Source organism: Bison bison, unplaced genomic scaffold (assembly GCF_000754665.1).
Source record: "Bison bison bison isolate TAMUID 2011002044 unplaced genomic scaffold, Bison_UMD1.0 scf7180017864181, whole genome shotgun sequence".
NCBI classification, from domain to species: Eukaryota; Metazoa; Chordata; class Mammalia; order Artiodactyla; family Bovidae; genus Bison; species Bison bison.
The window spans coordinates 8,126,736-8,140,702 of NW_011494753.1; the positions used below are offsets into that span (position 1 = coordinate 8,126,736).

General features: G+C 41.1%; 1 protein-coding gene across 2 annotated transcripts in view; it reads left to right on the forward strand.

Annotated features, from left to right (window-relative positions):
- The window catches only part of PTPN9 (protein tyrosine phosphatase, non-receptor type 9), a 71,004-nt gene that overhangs the window by 10,116 nt on the left and 46,921 nt on the right, over nt 1-13,967 (forward strand). The window lies entirely within an intron of this gene.

The following is a 13,967-nucleotide window of genomic DNA, read 5'->3' on the forward strand; positions in this document are numbered from 1 at the left end:
GTGGCTCGTGGGCTCTAGAGTGCAGGCTCAGTAGTTGTGGCTCATGGGCTTAGTTACCTGTGGCATGTAGAATCTTCCCAGACCAGGGATCAAACCCATGTCCTTTGCATTGACAAACAGATTCTTAACCACTGGACCACCAGGGAAGTTTGTCAATGACTAGGGTGTTCTTTTGAAAGAATGATGCTACAGCTGAAACTCCAGTACTTTGGCCACCTCATGAGAAGAATTGACTCATTGGAAAAGACTCTGATGCTGGGAGGGATTGGGGGCAGGGGGAGAAAGGGACGACAGAGGGTGAGATGGCTGGATGGCATCACCGACTTGATGGATGTGAGTTTGGGTGAACTCCTGGAGTTGGTAATGAACAGGGAGGCCTGGCGTGCTACAATTCATGGGGTCTCAGAGTCAGACACGACTGAGCGACTGAACTGAACTGAACTGAGATACATTTGATTGTCCCAACTGGGGATGCTACTGGGATCTAGTGGGTAGAGGCCAGTAATACTGCCAGTATAATGATGGGCATAGAGCCCGCCACAACCAAAGGTGAACTGGCCCAAAATGTCAGTAGTGCCAAGGTTGAGAAACCCGTTTATATCTGAAGAATTTTGTAGTTCTTAGGAACAGAGTTACAAGTTCCTACTTTTTAGTTCAAGGCAGGTCTTTGGTTAACACAGTAAATATTTATTCAAATTCTGTGTCCCTAAATACTGGTTTTTGCAATTGACTTCACAAACTGAAAAACTCCAGTCTAGAACATAATTATTTTGCAGCATAACCATCACACAGGATAGAATGAGACATCTCCACAGCCTTTGCTGGGGTTTTCAGAGATGAGAGATTTTATGTGACTAGCAGAACGCTACTTGAGTCCTGCCATGGGATGATAATGGGAATTGTGATTTTTACTTTCCCTTCCAAGTATTTCTGTGTTGCTACTAAGTGTCTATGTTCTCCCAGTGAGTGAGGTGATTATTATGTATCAACCTCTTTCCCTTTTCATGTTAATGTCTACAAAGAGGAAAGTTTTACAGATCATAAACAGAAATACAGTTTGTTCATTCAGCAGTCATTTGTTCTCTGTCACTGTGTGCCAGGTTCTTGTTCAGCGTGGATTGAGGGCTCTTTGTCCTTGAGGAATTGCCCTCCAGTTATTTGTGGGCAGGTCTTGAACTGTGGGGTATATACCAAGGAGGAGGACCTCTTATCTTCAGCGCGGGCAGACACTTAATCTTATACATCTTTCATGTATACATCTTTGGTGTACATTGTGAGAGTTCAAAATATGTTTGCTGAAGAATGAGTGAAACTGTGTATGTTGAAATTATTTATTCCTCACCCACCCATGAAGTGAGTATTATTTTGTTTAGGATGATTATCTTCCTGATATAGAGATTAAGTTCAGAAGCTTTCAGCAATCCACCAGGGAGGCAACCTGGGACTCAAGCTCTCTGATTAAATGCAGTGCTGTCTCTAGTAAATGTCATCTGTGTTAATCACGTGTTTCTATGTATGACACAGTACATACATATATACCAGAAACAGCTCTCTCTTGGCATTTGTATGTTAAATATTCCTGGTTTCAACCATTTACAGATTTCTCTACAGACATGTGATTCCATTGTTCCTAGCTGCTTGTTGTACATTTATGAAAGAAATTATATATTTTAATGGGACTAGTGAACTTGAAGTTTCATATAAGTCTCTGGTTGTACCTCTCAGAATGTTGTGGGTCTGTTGTTTGCCTTTATAAAGCTAGTGTTTAGTCTTGTCTATGTGGAGTTTAATCTTTCAGATACTATTATCAGCATCATGGGAAAGTATATATGGTGTATTTGCCTACCAGTAATTAGGATGAGACTACAGCTTTTTAAATTGTTTTGTCCATGATACCTTCAGTTTACCCACGTTTTTGTCACTTACACTACTACTGGGGCTTCCCTGGTAGCTCAGCTGGTAACGAATCCACCTGCAATGCAGAAGAGCCCGGTTTGATTCTTGGGTCAGGAAAATCCCCTGGAGAAGGGATAGGCTACCCACTCCAGTATTCTTGGGCTTCCCTGGTGGCCCAGATGGTAAAGAATCCGCCTGCAATGCAGGAGACCTGGGTTCGATCTCTGGGTTGGGAAGAACCCCTGGAGGAGGGCATGGCAGCTCACTCCGTATTCTTACCTGGAGACTCCTCATGGACTGAGGAGCTGGTTGGGCTACAGTCCATGGGGTTGCAAAGAGTCAGACACAGCTGAGCGACTAAGCACGAGCACAAACTACTACTAGATTTCCCTTTCCAGCTCTTGCCAAGCGTTAAAGTTGAGGAAGAAATTTTTTCCAAAAAAAGGGTTTTTTCCCCTTGATTTTATTTTCTGTACTTATAAATTTTCTTATGTTTGTAAAGGAAGAAAAACAGTTATTAAGAGAGACCTAAAACCTTGAACATAAAACATAAGCACAAGAAAACAGTTTTAGTTGGGAATGAGACAGTTTGTCTCATTGATTTTACCTCCTCTATGCCAGGAAACCCCGGAAGTGAAGAGAAAAAGGTATTTCTGGCAAGGTTAGGGATATAGCTAGCAAGATTAAAATACACAGAAATTCCCAGCATACTTTTTTTAAAATCTTTTTAGATTAGGATTCTGAATGTTTTAGAGAAACCATCTGATGTTTCTTCATACTGAATGCTGGTGCATCATTTTGTTCATAGGAAGTAAACTGCATTGTTATGGAATTAATAGTAACATTAAAAAAAAATTGAAAACCATTCATTTTCTTTTCTTTAACCACCCAAAGCATCATTTTCTTTCATAGTTTATATCAGGCTAGGGAAGTGCTAGCTTTGGAGGTGATTTTTGTGAGAAAATTAGAAACAACTGGAAATTTGTGTTTTGAATAAAATTGCTAGGACCACTGGAACATGGAAACTAGTCAGAACCTCTCATTGTTGTCATGCTGTCCTTACAGTGCTGGAAGTATTGGTGAAAGCCCACATCAAACTTGTGATAATAGTGGTGGCTAAGCACTAACTAGGACTTCCCTGGTGGCGCAGACGGTAAAGCATCTGTCTACAATGCGGGAGACCCTGGTTTGATCCATGGTTCGGGAAGATCCCCTGGAGAAGGCAATGGCACCCCGCTCTAGTACTCTTGCCTGGAAAATCCCGTGGACAGAGGAGCCTGGTAGGCTGCAGTCTGTGGGGTTGCTCGAGTCGGACACGACTGAGCAACTTCACTTTCAAGCACTAGGGTGGCTGCAATTAAAAAAGAAAAAACACCAAAAAAGAGAGAGAGAGGAAGAAAGAAAGAAAATAAGTGTTGGCATTGCTGGTGGGAATGTAATATGGTACAGCTACTGTGAAAAACAATTTGGTGGTTTCTCAAAAGGTTAAACATAGAACTACCCATGTGATGCAACAGTTTCATTTGTAGGTATGTATGCAAAAGATTAAAAGTAGGCACTCAAATAGACACATGTATGTGCATTCATAGCAACATTATTCCCAATACCAAAAGGTAGAAGCAGCCTGACTATCCAATGATAAATGAATAGCTAAACAGAATGTAGTATATACATATAATGGAGTATTATTCAGCTTTAAAAAGAAATGAAATGTTGATATATGCTATAATATGGATAGGTCTTAAAAACATTATGCTTACTGAAATAAGCCAGACACAGAAGTCAAATGTATGATTCCACTTGTATAAGGTACAGATTCATGGAGACAGTAGAATACCAGGGACTGGGAGGAGGTGGAAAGGAATTACTGTTTGAAGAATATACAGGTTTTGTTGAGGGTTATGGAGAAGTTTTGGGACTCGATAGTGGTGATGTTTCACCCAACTTTGTGAAAGCATTTAATGCCACTGAATTGTGTACTTACAAATGGTGAGAAAAATCAAAAGTATTTTGTGTATTATAGTAAAAAAAAAAAAACAGTTAAGCACCTTTCAAAGTGTTTTATGAATCTTAATTCATTTAGTGAATAACGCAGCTGGTGAGTCAAAGGAAAGAGAATAGGTGTTACTTCCGCTTCTCCTTGGCTCCTGATCTTAAGCCTAGAATCTCTTATATAAGTACCATTTATTGTCTCTGGGTGTATGTATGTTAATGATTTGTTAGAATGTGAATTGTCATGTGTTTAAACGCCTGAATATTTCACCTGTGAGATCCCAGTTCACTTCTACTCTGTAGGAAAATAAGGAGTTTTCTGTGAGGAACAAAGTTCTGAGTGTCATGGTATGAATGGACCCTGTATGTATAGCGTTCTCGTCTCCTCCCCCTGCCCCATTTCCAGTACAGTTCTGGGAATGACTTGAAATATTGTTGATCTAGAACCCTGGTTCTCAACGTGTAGTCTCCAGATCAGCGGCATAGGCTTGCCTTGGGAGCTTGTTAAAAATGCAAATATTCACGTCTTATCCCAGACCTACTGAGTCAGGAACTCTAGGGCTGAGGTCTAACAGTGTGTATTTTAACAAGTCTCCAAATGCATGCTCAAGTTGGAGAACTAGTAGTCCAGAAAATAACTAGGGTGCTGTTGCGCTGGTTGGGGAATCATTTAGAACTGAGTTTAAACATTTCAGTTCACTTTGGAAAGGGAAGATTTACAAATTGCTTACAAATTGCTCTGGAACTCCAGGTATTGTCTGAACTGGCTGAAAGCTGCAGGAATCATCTCATTCTGTACTAGAACTGTGTTGTTCCAAAGACTAGCATTTACCACGATCGATCCAAAGAAAGAGCAGAGCCTTACTACTTGAGAAGTAGAAAGGGAACCAGGATGTCTGCAAAACAAGGCATTGAGACACCTGATGTCCACTGCAGATGGCATTCCCTAGAGAGATGCTCAGCTTCCAAGGAAGTATTGAATGAAAGAAGACACAGGCTGTTCAGATTTAGCCAGGAAAAACCTGCCAGCTTTGACAGGGCCAGTCCATAAGAAGCTTGTGTTACTTCGGTGTCAGTTACCCTGAGAATCTGGACCTAGGAGTTACCAGATTTTCCTGTCTGGGTCCTGTACAGGAGCTGAGCTAGTTATGTTTGGAGTTGAAAATGGAACATTGCAGTGAGGACGGCCAGATTGTAGGCAGCTTTTCCAGGCTTCATTCTTTGTAGGCCTCTTCGGTACAATAAACTGATCTGCTTGTATTGTTTTATGAATGTGAATAAGTTTGTCCTTTAGTTAGTGAGAGGCCTCCTTGGATTTGGAAGTATTAATCCAGCAAGTTTGAGATGAGTGGATGACTGACATTGCCTAATTTGCAGTCTCCCAGCCAGATTTCATTTGAGGTCATGGTCCCAGTTTCTTCAGTGTGTGACAGTCAAGATTCAGTAACCTAAGGCTTGGCCATAGGAAGAAAACTGGGCCAGTTAAATTTGGTGTCGATAAGCAACAGCTGGTCTAATATGCAGGCCAGGGCCAGGTTAGCCACAGATCTGAGGTGCTGAATCCTAAAGTGTTGGATTAGAAATTGTCAAATCAGCCCTGTTAGATCCATTTGACATTGGCAAAACTGAGCCTGAGGGGTGTGAGAGAGAGGAGAGGGGGATGGAGATGAAGATGGGGGGAGGAGATATATGGGGGTGATGTGCTAGTTATTAGGGAATGGAAGCAGTTGAGAGGGTAGCTTCATTGTGTGAAGTGGGAGGGAATATAAAACCAAAAAAGAAGGAACTAGCTATTACATTTTCAAAGCATCTCACCACTCTGATCTTTTCTTGGACTGATTTTTATTTGCCAGTGACCATCTTAAAGTTTAGCATCTGAACTGAAGACAGTATTACAAACAATGTCTGATAGGCCCCCTTGTTTTGGGCACCACGCTTCTGTAATGTGCTCCAAATTCAAAACAGTTTTTGGCAGTTTTAGTAAACTGTTGACTAAGAGATTCAAGTCAACTAAGATTCCTAAGTCTTTTCTTATGAGCTTCTGTTAAATTTCATCTGATGCTTCTAAAATTTATTTTCTTGCCTTTATCCTTAAATATCATATTGTTAGATTTAATGTTCACTACCACTTGTTGAGCTTTAAGAGTCAAAAACTTTACAAATATTACTTTTTCTTCCCTCTTAAACCAATTCTGTGGGAGTGTTATTCCCATTTTATTTGTTTGTGTGATTTATTTTATTTTTGGCTGTACTGGGTCTTCACCGCTTCATTTTCGAGGGCTTTCTCTAGTTGCAGCAAGCAGGGGCTTCTCTCGTTGCGGAGCATGGGCTTTAGGCACGGGGGCTTCAGTAGTTGGGGCTGAGGGGCTGCAGAGCATGGGCTCTGTAGTTGTGGTGCATGGGCTTAGTAGCTCCAGGGCACGTGGAGTCTTCCCAGGCCGGGGATGGAATCCCTGTCTGGCAGGCGGATTCTTACCTGCTGCACCACCAGGGAAGTCCCATTACTCGCTTTTTAAAGGTGTGGAGTCTTTAAGGCTCAAAGAAGTAAGTTGCTTGCGTTCTAAACACTAAGTGCTAGAACCTGGTATTCCAACCCTGTCTGTCTGACCCCAAAGCTTCACTTCTGAGTACCATTCTAGCCCATTGTTCTATCCTGTTTTGATCTTTTAGATCTGTTTTCTCTTTTACAATATGTTTGTTGTCTAAGCTTAGCTCTCCTCTTACATGGTCAGCCTGGCCCAGTGCCCCTATCTAGGTCATTTATAGGCCAGGGAGGGATGTAGAGCAAGTCAAGGAACAGAGTGTGAGCTTTACAATCAGGCTTGGTTTTGGAATCTTGGTTGAATCATCAGGAGTTGTGTGAATTGGCAAAGTACTTAACTTGTCTGGGCCTCCATTTCCTCACACATAAAACGTCTCAATACCTGCCATTGGAAAAGCTGAATATAAACAACATGGATGCAAAGTGCTTGACGCATGGGCTAGCAAGCAGACTGTAGGCTTTCAGTAAACAGTAGTCTATCTGTCTCCCTTCTTTCAGAGAATTCTTTAACATCTTTTTTTTTTTTTTTTTAATATCCTTTAAAATCCCCCACTTCAGGTCCCACTCATTTTTTAAAAAATTGACTGTCTTTGGGTGTAATTGTTTATTGTTTCTCGCAGGGTTTATCATAAGCCCCACTGTGGCAGCACACTTGGCTGTAGAAAGAAGTGGTTAAGAACTGTACCATAAGTTCTGTGTGATTATGAGTAAGCAGCTTAATCCCTTTTTGCCTTAGTTTCATCATATGTAAAATGTAGGTAACACTAGTAAAGAATTGTTATGAGGATTAAATAAGTTAATATATATGAAATCCTTGAAACAATTTAATCTTTGCTACTATGAATATCTGCAAATTACAGATAATAATGCCCACTTTGTAGGGTTATTAGTGAATTAAATAAGTAGTCACCTGCTTAACATTTAACATTTTTTAATTTACTTATTTTTGGCTGCACTGGATCTTCGTTGCTGCGTGCGGGCTTTCTGTAGTTCTTGCAAGTGGAGGCTTCTGTCTCTAGTTGTGGTGCTCAGGCTTCTCATTGTGGTGGCGTCTCTTGTTGCAGAGTACAGACTCTAGGCATGTGAGCTTTCGTATTTGTGGGCTCAGTGGTTGTGGTGCATGGGCTTATCATTTGCCCTTTGGCATGTGGAATCTTCCCAGATTAGAGATTGAACCCTGTACCCTGCATTGGCAGGCAGATTCTTAACCACCAGGGAGTCCTGCTTAACATTTTGATTGGCAAATATACAGAAATTAATAGAAGGAAATCTTTCTGTCCACGAAGATAGCATGAAATGCTCATCAGATGCCTTGCTAAAAGTAGATCTGTTTTGTACATCAATGATTTTCAAACGTAATCACACAGAAGAATCATCTAGGATCTTGTTAACATGAGGATTCTGATTAAATGTGGTGAGGCCTGTGGTCTGCATTTCTGACTTCCTTGGTGATTCCACTACTACTTGTCTACAAGATGTCACTTTTGAGTATCACTGCTAAATAGTACATTCATTACTTTTCAGTCTACTGTATTCTTTCTTTAAAGACTTGTTTTCAGTAAATCGCTTCTGGTGATCAGTATTCCCCTGCCTAAAAGCTCAAAGCTCACTTTATTTTTTGGCCTCACCACTTAGTTTGTGGGATCTTAGTTTCCTGACTAGGGATCAAACCTGGGCCCCAGCAGTGAAAGCAAAAGCACTGAGCCCTAATCAGTGGACCACCAGGGAACTCCTCAAAGCCAACTTAAAAAAAAATGTTGGCCAGGGCTAGGTTTATGTGTAAACGATCTGCCTGCTAATGCAGGGGACACAGGTTTGATCCCTGATCTGGGAAGATTCCACATGCCAAGGAACAACTAAGTCCATGTGCCACAACTGTTGAACTTATACTCTGGAGCCCAGGAGCCACAACTGCTGACGCCTGCACGCCCTAGAGCCCGTGCTCTGCAACAAGAGAAGCTGCCACAATTAGAAGCCCATGCACTGGAGCTAAAGAGTAGCCGCAGCTCACTCACTGCAACTAGAGAAAAGCCTACGTAGCAGTAAAGACCCAGCACAGCCAGAAATAAATAAATTACATATAGAAAAAAGATTTGAGTGAGATTTGCCCATCCATTGGCATACAGCATTCACAAATTCATTATACTCAGATTTTCATGGGTAGGAACCATGTCTTACTTCATAAAATTTGTAAACTTTAACTTATTTTGGACATCTCTCTTATAGATGTCTTTTTTAAAAAAATAATAAACCTCCTTTATTCCTTTGCATTTTCTCTTTTCTTCAGTCCTTTTTATTTTATTTACTTATTTTCTGGTTGCTCTGCATGGCTTGCAGGATCTCAATTCCCCACTGAAGGACTGAACTGCCCTCTGCAGTGGAAGCATGAGGTCCTAACCACTGGACCACCAGGAAGTTCCCTAGATGTCTTAAGATAGTGGCAGTTTAATTTTCAGATATTTTCTTTTGTGACTTCATAGTTTACTCTCTCATTGCTTCTCTTATGTCATTCCTGGTATTCTTTGCCAGTTTTATCCAGGAATTTTTCTCACTCAGTTTTCAGTTTTAAACTCTCATAATCAGATCAGCAAGCATTCAGACGAATATATTCTTCCTGCTACTTGTCAACACCACTCTTTTAGCAAGCTGAGAGCCCATCATCATTCGTACGTTCACTCATCAGAATGGTGCCATGCAATGTGCTTGGTGTTGCGTATGCATCTATGAGCATGCGAGACTGGGCCCTTTCACCTCCCTAAACTTACAGGCCAACAGGAGCAGGTAGACAATAGCTTTTATAATACTGTGTGCCTGGGTGGAAGACAGTGAAGACTTCCAGGATGAAGAAGTGGGATTTAGACTGACACATTAGAAAAGACCCTGATGATGGGAAAGATTGAAGGTGGGAGGAGAAGGGGACAACAGAGGATGAGATGGTTGGATAGCATCACCGACTCAATGGACATGAGTTTGAGTAAGCTCTGGGGGGTGGCGAAGGACAGGGAAGCCTGGTGTGCTGCAGTCCATGGGGTCGCAAAGAGTTGGACACGACTGAGCAACTGAACACAAACAACAAATAAAGGGTGAATAGAAGTAAGCCAGGGTTGGGAGGAGGGAAAGGAGAAGAATGTTCCAGCAGGATCTGGCATATCTGATTTACTGATAGTCATTCACATCCTCCTTTCTTCTCTGATGTCTCAGCCAGCAATTGAAAGAAGAGAGAATTGTTACTAAAGGCCTCCCCCATCGCCTGGGTTCCACAAATCCTTTGGATTTTTTTTTTTCTCTAGAAATACATTCCAGGTTCTTCTGGTTGTGTAGTTCACCCTCTTATTAACCAGCTGGAATGGGTAGCAGTTGGCAGGCTGCCTTTGGGTTTGTTCTTATGGAGAGTGACCAATTATATACTCACCCCCAGTCCCCACAACCCCTGTTTCCCCCTGGAAACATGGATGGCTTTGCTCTTGTTGATGGTGAGGAGCTTCCTGTTTATTCTCCAGATTTCTGTTTTGTTTTGTTTTGTTTTTCCTGTGTTTCTTGCCTGTGTTATATTCTTCTGCCCCTGTACCTCTGGACATGAATTTTTTCCTATGACAATTCAGAAATGTTTGCTTCTTTATTTTCTTGTTGAATTATTTCCTCCATTGTCTCTGGGAGTTCTACATCCTCTTTGATAACTGTTGTCTGGAGAATGGTATTTATAAGCCTGAGAGGAGAGATGCCAGCTTGTGTTTAGTAAACATGCTTTTGGCAAAGACCTCCATCAGGAAAGCGAACGTGGCACAATTCTGCAGTGCCTTGGAACATCCTGTTTAGGGCTTGTTGTTGTTTAGTCGCTAAGTTGTGTCCGACTTTTGCAGCCCCATGGGCTGTAGCACACTAGGCTCCTCTCTCCTCCACTATCTCTTGGAGTTTGCTCAAAGTCCCGTCCCTTGAGCTGGTATTGCTATCTAACCATCTCATTCTCTTCCACCCGCTTCTCCTTTGCCTTCAATCTTTCCTAGCATCAGAGTCTTTTTCAGTGAGTCAGTTCTTCTGTTTAGTCCTGAAGGTTCCAAAAAGCAGCTATAATCCTTTATCCCTTTGTAGAGCTCACTAACTCATCATCTTTGGCCTTGATAGGAAGACTGATAGACTATCAACAAACTCATCATTTGGTGGCATTGTGTTCAGATAACCTTATTATATGTATTTTAGTTAAAGACTATATAAAATTAATATATTCTATTTTGGGGGTAGATAATGTAGTCACGTGATTTAAACTTAAAAAGGTACAGAGAAGAATTTGGTAAATATCCTCCCTCTTGCCATATCTCTCAGCCACCTAATTCTCCTCTGAGACAAGCAGTGTTACCAGTTTATTATATATCCTTCCAGAGTAATTTTGTGCATAGACAAACACACGACATACTATGTATGTCATAATATATATTTCAGGTAATGTCCCAGCCAGTACTGGTCTGTGGCCTGTTAGGAACCAGGCCACATAGCAGGAGGTGAACACTTGTCTTCCACAAAACCGGTCCCTGGTATCAAAAAGGTTGGGAACTGCTGATACAATATATATGTTGATGAGATGAATGATGTGTATCCAGTATTTCTCAAGGCCACTTAGTGGGTAGAAAGACTGTAGGATTTGAAAAATTTTGAATTCAAGCCTCAAAACCTCAGCTATGCCATTTATTAGTTGAGTGACCTTGAACAGCTTCCTTAGGCTCTATGTGCTTTGATTTCTTTAAGTGGTTGAATATGATATATTCCAGGCTTCCTGGGTGGTGCTAGTGGTAAAGAACCTGCCTGCCAATGCAGGCGATGTAGGAGTTCAATCGCTGGGTCAGGAAGATCCCCTGGAGGAGGGCATGGCAACTTACTCCAATATTCTTGCCTGGAGAATCCCATGGATGGAGGATCCCGGCAGGCTGCCATTCATAGGGTCATAAAGAGTCGGACACAGCTGGAGCAGCTGAGCACACACACGCTGTACGCACACTCCTTCTTTGGTGCGTGTTAAATGCTTCTCAAGCGCTTGCTTCTTGCTGGACCACACTCTTTGGCCTATGTGAACAGGGAGGGGCGGAGTCTTGCTGTACAAAAAGGAATGGATTGAACTGCCTTCTTTACTGTAATGTGTGACCAGTGCTCTCTACTTATGAAGGGGACCATGAGCCAGGGGAGACAGAAAGAGCACTTTGAAAAGAATAGAGCATTTCTTGTTCATCAGGAATTGGTGAACAGCTATTCCTGGTCTGAGGCCTTCATGCTTGACTGTTGGAGTGCTGATAAACCCTAGGACTTCACTTCTTCTGGTAGGAAGTTACTAAGGTTGAGGAGCTTTTCATGTTTAATAACTCAATTAGCTCTGGTTCTTCAGTATTGCTTGAAGCTTTGGACTCTTATGGGAAGCTTTGTTTGGTCAGCCCTACTTTAGGTTTCTTGCTATTCAGTTCCCATGGTGATGTTAATCCTATAATAGCAATTAGTTTTTATTCTTTTTGGTTCTTGCACAATGCTTGATTAGTAGATGGAAGAGTCTGAATTTCAGAACCAGTCCCATGTGGTTTTATCAGGAGGATGGTGTTAAGCCCTCTTTCCTGGTTATCTGGACTTAGCATTTTTGATGGGATTTGTAGGCCTTTGAATCTGAGGTTTCCTTGGTCTCTTAATGAGTGAAAGAAAGAGATTTTTTAATAATTAATTATTTTGGTCACACCATGCAGCATGTAGGATCTTAGTTTCCCAGCCAGGGATCGAACCCACATCCCCTGCATTGCAAAGAGGATTCTTAACTGCTGAACTACCAGGGGAGTCCCAAGAAAGAGATTTTATATAGTTTAACACATGGATACCAGAATAGAGACAACTGCTGATATGGGGATATCTTTAAAGTAAGGAAAATTTCAGGACTTCCTGGCGGTCCATCAGTTAAGACTCTGTGCATCCTGTAGGGGGCCCAGGTTCAATCCCTGGTGGGAGAACTAAGATCCTGCATGCCATGGCCAAGAAAAAAAGTAAGAAAAAATTTGAATATCCACTGTGCAAGATTCTAAGTGTTTTTAAGTCACTGGTTGTGAGTTCCCAAATTACTGTTCTCCAGATTGCTATTAATGATTTATCTTTTATAAACAAATTACATTTACTATCTCTTCTCTGAAGAAGCTTTGTATTTAGTATATTGCTAGAGAAAACTGGGGAACCACTGAAAGGTAGAAATGTCTATCTATTTGAATATGTGGATTTAAGAATTGTATGTCATGTTTTATATATTAGGAAGTGTGAAATACAGAATTTCTTATAGCTAAGGCCCAAGGAATCAAAATTTAGAGACATTAAAATGTCCCATAGTTTCTCTGACTTTTTGAAAGAAAGCATTAAAAATAAAAAACGAATGAAAGTGAAATTAATTTTTTTAAAGTTTGATCCATTGAAATAGAGAAAATAAATGAGGACAATGAAGCAAAAGTGAATAGAAATCAGACTTGAGTGCATTGTGAGTACTTACAAAAGAAAGTGAAGCAGATCTGATTGCAGGCACCACCTCTATTGCCTTCTTGTATTTTTCAACTGCTGTAAGAATGATCCTAGAGCTGACCCCAGTGGGAGGTAGACTAGGAGTTGTTGTTCAGTCTCTAAGTTGTGTCCGACTCTTTGCAACCCCGTGAAATGTAGCATGCCAGGCTTCCCTGTCCTTTGCTATCTGCTTGAGTTTGTTCAAACTCATGTCCATTGAGTCTATGATGCCGTCCAAACATCTCATTCTCTGTTGCCATCTTCTCCTCCTGCCCTCAGTCTTCCCAGCATCAGGGTCTTTTCCAATGAGTCTGCACTTTGCATCATGTGGCCAAAGGATTGGAGCTTCAGATTCAGCATCAGTTCTTCCGGTGAATATTCAGGGTTGATTTCCTTTAGGATTGACTGATTTGATCTCCTTGCTGTCCAAGGGACTCTCAAGAGTCTTCTCCAGCACCACAGTTCAGAAGCATCAATTCTTTGGCGCTCAGTCTTCTTTATGGTCCAACTCCCACATCTGTACATACTGGAAAAATCATAGCTTTGACTGTAGGGACCTTTGTCAGCAAAGTGATATCTCTGCTTTTTAATACACTGTCTAGGTTTGTCATAGCTTTTCTTCCAAGGAGCAAGTGTCTTTTAATTTTGTGGCTGCAGTCACTGTCTGAAGTGAATTTGGAGCCCAATAAAATAAAATCTGTCACTGTTTCCACTTTTTGATAAATCACTGAGATGTTAACAGCTTTTTACTTGGTTAATTGATCTGTGGTAAGTTCACTTTTCTATGGGAAAAAGTTATGTATTTTTCTTTTTAAAAAATAAATGAAAAGTTCAGTTATTGCATTTAAAATGAGGACCACTTATAGTTTGGAATGGCTGCACAGATTTGGTTTTCATTTCTAACCATGTTTTTTTTTTGGTTAGGAATTTTTGGTTAGGAATTTGGTCAGGCTGCCATTGGAGGATCTTTTTTTCATTTTAAGAAAGTTTTTGGTGGCAGTAATTATAGTATAAGTAACATTGGTAGTAA